This window comes from Solanum verrucosum, unplaced genomic scaffold, assembly GCF_900185275.1.
Source record: "Solanum verrucosum unplaced genomic scaffold, falcon-dt-bn FXZP01000088.1, whole genome shotgun sequence".
Taxonomy (NCBI): domain Eukaryota; kingdom Viridiplantae; phylum Streptophyta; class Magnoliopsida; order Solanales; family Solanaceae; genus Solanum; species Solanum verrucosum.
In genome coordinates this window covers 199,386-204,450 of record NW_026020077.1, presented here as the reverse complement: position 1 = coordinate 204,450, position 5,065 = coordinate 199,386, and the positions used below count along the sequence as shown (strand labels likewise).

The 5,065-nt window shown below is 23.0% G+C and overlaps 1 long non-coding RNA gene across 1 annotated transcript; it reads left to right on the top strand.

Moving 5' to 3' along the window:
- The first annotated feature begins 220 nt into the window (after nt 1–220).
- LOC125824068 (uncharacterized) lies at nt 221–1,416 on the top strand. The gene is made up of 3 exons (XR_007442751.1): nt 221–387; nt 513–556; nt 1,039–1,416. It is a non-coding gene; the product is annotated as an uncharacterized LOC125824068 (long non-coding RNA).
- The last annotated feature ends 3,649 nt before the right edge of the window (nt 1,417–5,065 follow it).

The window sequence follows — 5,065 nt, the reverse complement described above, 5'->3', positions numbered from 1 at the left end:
ACCACATAAGTTATTATGTATGACTGTATTAACCAGATATTTCTTATTCAAATATTGAATATGAAAAGCGTTATTATCAAATGATCCTTATAATACGTGATTCAAATTTAATCACGGTTATAAAAAAGTTACTACATAAAAGGTCATTAATTATGACAGGTAAGTAAAAGTTCAATTTTTATATTACAAAATTATTAGAGATATTAAAATAGTAGGCTCCTCCTATAAAAAGACAGTACCTTTAGCTGTTATATTTTTCTGTTCTCAGATCTATCTTTTTCCTGTCATAAAAACAAATGGAGAAAAAGGTTTCTTTCCTCAGCTTATTGTTACTAATATTTGTGGGATTTTCTCTTCTAATCTCCACAATTGCAGTTCCTTCTTCAAGTAAGTCATAAACCCCTTTTTTTTTTAAAAAAAAATCAGCTTTTAATTTCTTTTCATATATGTTACTTAATTTTAATTCCTTAATATATATATATATATGTGTCTTGTGTGGTGATAATTCACAGGAAGTCTTAAGACAAGTACTGAAAATCAAGATTCTCATAACAAGGTTCTCTTTCTCTTCGATCTCTTCAATCTTGTTTTTATTTTTTTTGTTAATTTCCTTATAGGGTAAAATGGAAAGGATTGGGTTGAAATTGGAAAAAAAATAAATTAAAAAAGTCTGAAGATAATAGAAAAAGTTGAAATTTGTATCAACACATGAGTTTCACTTGAATTTTTTTTATTTTTCCTGTCTCAATTTATGTGGTTTCATACAGAATTTTAAAAAGATATATTTTTCCTTATTTATGGTCTAAAAACAAACTTTAGTCACTTAAGTGATTATAAAACATCTTAATTTAATATTTAAATTTTAAAATAAATTGGGAACATAGGGAATATTTCACTTAAAATACTCCTTATATTGGTTTTTTTTTTTTTTTGTAACTTTAAATTATCTATTTTAAGTCAGATTAAGTTGTAAATGATTTTCATATATGTCCAAATTTCTACCAAGTAATTTATTTATTTATTTATTTATTGTTGAAGGTGGTATTAATGGATCATGAGTTGGAGAAGAGGAGGGAATTGTTGGTGGAAAGAGATGACTATGCAGGAACAGGTGCAAATAATCATCATGACCCAAAGCCTCCTGGCTCCCAATGGTCAAATTTAAATTAATTAATTACGTTTTAAGATTATGTTTATGTGTACAAAAAGATGAAATAAAGATTATCAAGGAAGGATATATGTGCAGTACTATTCTACTCAAGTAGATGTAATTATATATGTTGCTTGTTTTATATTCTTGTTAGGAACTACGTTATTGTCCTTTCTTCCTTCGTACTAATTCATGTAACAGTGTTTGTGTGAACATAATGTTTTTTTTTTTAGGAAGAGGCATTATTGATAACACTTATAACAATACGACAGTGTAGTCTAAGAGCCCGTTTGGATTGACTTAAAAAAAGTAACTTTTAAAAAGTAACTTTTCAAAGTGTCGGAACTTATTTTTAAAATAAGTAGTTATGTGTTTGGATAAAAGTGTTGCAGTTGAAAAAAAAATTGTTGATGTGTTTGGCAAATAAGTGCTGGTAAACACTTTTTTTTATCAAAATGTCTGAAATACCCTTTAAGTTGTTAACATGATGAAAAGTTGATTAATTTAAGGTTTTTATACTTTAAAAAAAATTAAAACAAAATTAATTTATATTTTACATCCATAAGTAATAATATTTTCCTATCATTCACATATTTCTTTACCACCACAAATTATTTATAAGAGGAATAATACTAATAATAATAATAATAATAATAATAATATAATAATAATAATAAAATAATAATAATAATAATAATAATAAAAAATAATAATGATAATAATAAAATAATAATAATAATAAAAAATAATAATAATAATAAAATAATAATAATAATAATGATAATAATAATAATAATGATAATAATAAAATAATAATAATAATAATAAAATATCACATATTTCTTTACCACCACAAATTATTTATAAGAGGAATAATAATAAAAATAATAATAATAATATAATAAAATAATAATAATAATAATAATAATAATAATAAAATAATAATAATAATAATGATAATAATAATGATAATAATAAAATAAAAATAATAATAATAATAAAATATCACATATTTCTTTACCACTACAAATTATTTATAAGAGGAATAATAATAATAATAATAATAATAATAATAATAATAATAATAATAATAATAATATAAAATAATAATAATAATAATAATAATAATAATAATAATGATAATAATAAAATAATAATAATAATAATAAAATATCACATATTTCTTTACCACCACAAATTATTTATAAGAGGAATAATATAATAATAATAATAATATAATAAAATAATAATATAATAAAATAATAATAATTATAATTATAATAAAATAATAATAATTATTATTATAATAAAATAATAATAATAATAATAATAATGATAATAATAAAATAATAAAATAATAATAATAATAATAATGATAATAATAAAATAATAAAATAATAATAATAATAATAATGATAATAATAAAATAATAATAATAATAATAAAATAAAAAATATATAATAATTAAAAAAATAAAATAATAATAATAATTCAATATGGGCAATTTGGAAATTGTATAAAAGAATTAAGGGCAAAAAGGTAATATACTTGGTCAACATAAAAGGGCTTTTAAGTTTTTTTTTAAAAAAAGCTCCCCTCCCCTAGCTTTTAGCTTTTGGCTTAAAATAAGTCATTTTTGACTTAAAATAAGTCACTTTGATAATTGTCAAATACTTTAATAAGTCAAAAACTGGCTTTTAAGCCAGTTTGACCAGCTTAAAAGCCCATCCAAACAGGCACTAACTTAATTTCAAAAAATTAGCTTGTGAGGAAGGATTTTTCAAGTTTATATAAGCAGTCCATCATTCTATTTTTCAATCAATATGAATCTTTAACTCACTGCAATTTATTACCTACACTCTCGATCTTTTGATCGATAAACATTCTAGGAAAAACTAGGTGGATCTCAAATGTAATAAATGTGCAAGCAAAAATTATCTCATTATGTTAAAGAATGACGGGTAGACTCTTTAAATGGCTTGAATAATTTTTTTTTCTTTGAGCTAGTTTTTGTGTTGTCAGTTTGATTTAAAATCTAACTTAACATGGTATCAGAGCAGACCTATCTCACTCAATGTTGACACTCAAAGTTGGATATTAAAGAATGACAGGAAGTGAACTTCTTATAAGGTTTGGACAATTCTCTTCCTTTAAGCTAGCTTTTAGAGTGTGAGTTAGACTCAAAATCTAATTTAACAGTTTTATGTATTTTTTTCTTCTATAATCATAGTGTAAGGTATGTAATTTGAAAAAATTATGGAACAAGTCAAAAATTCCAACTTAATTATGGAAAACAACTATAGTTTTAAGCTATTATTATAAAACAGTAATATGCTATTTTTATAGCAAACAACTCTCCCTCACTCCTTTGCCTCTCATCGATTGCGTATTCGAATATTTCTATATAATTAATTAAGGACGATATTTATATTCTGAAATAAATAGAAAAGAAAATATAATATAAAGAAAATAGAAGAGATCTAGATGAAACACTATATGTAGCGGCATTTTTAGCTAGTTGTTTCTTCTTTTTTTATTGCCACACTATGGATTAAAATATTTCGTAGTTGGACTTATCTTGTGAGGATCATGTGTTCTAAAATAAAACAACCTTGATTTGGTTCACATAGTATCTAATTTACTACACTCTACTTGTCATGAATACCTCCAAAAAAGAAACTAAGTATTTTGATTCTTAAAATGATTGTTTTGACCACGCATGGGAACAAGAAAGCACCTACTTGTTATTTTTTTATTTCAATTTATTTGTTTTGGTTATTAGCATTTAGATAGTTAAATAGTATTTCCTCGGTTCATTTTATCTTGTTTATTATTTCAAAAATAAATTTTTACTTTACTTGTCACTTTTAATAATTAAAAAAAATATGTTTTTTTAATAATATACCCTTAGCATTAATTACTTGTTTCCTTGATTATTTTTTTACAAAGCCTACTATCAAACATTAATTAATAGAGGTATATGATAAAATAACCATATCGATTATTGTTTTTTAGTGTGTCAAGTTCAAATGTAACTATATATGTAGTAAAAATGAACGGAGACAGAGTTTTTCATATTTCTTTCAAATAATTTAAATATATTTAAAATTGTTAACTATTGTGACTTATAGTAATTATCATATAGTTTCTAAATATGTATTGTAAGTTTTATTTCAAAAACGTTAAGGATTTTATTTCTGAATTCACATCAAACATTAATTAGTATAACCTTCCTACTTTGAATATATCAAGTCAAATAAATTGAAACGGAAAAAGTATTAACCAAATCGTCGATAATTTCGTGGATGAAGTAAAAACAAACGTGAAGTCCAAAAATTTATGTGAAAGCATGATACAATTGTGATACATAAATGAAAGGATAGGCAAAGAAATAAAGAACTTTTTTCTTGAATTTATTTGATTATATACCTACGGCCTACCTAACAAGTGGTGTCACGAGTTACACGACGAAAATTAATTTATGGGACCTAAAAATAAGTATGACTACATGAGGTTCGGATTAAATAAGCAGCGTGTGGAGCTATCTTATGGTCATGAGTTCATTCAAATCTCCTTTAGCGAAAAATTATATAAAATAACTATTTTTTATGTATAGTATATAATAGATGTCGAACTCCTTTTGACTAGTTTGTGTGTCTACTATTTCAGATTTTGAACTCCTTTAATGAAAATCTTGATTCCGACACTTAAAAATAAGAAAACATTGTTAAGAAAAAAACTGACGAGGATGATAATTTTTACATGACTACGATAGACAAAAAGATTATACAACATTCAAAAAATCAAACTTGATTTAAAGGGATTTCTAATTTGGTTTGTTATCTTCTTCTTAAATTAGAAGAACCTAACATTAAATTATGGACAATTTGAATTTAAGATATATATGTTTGAGTG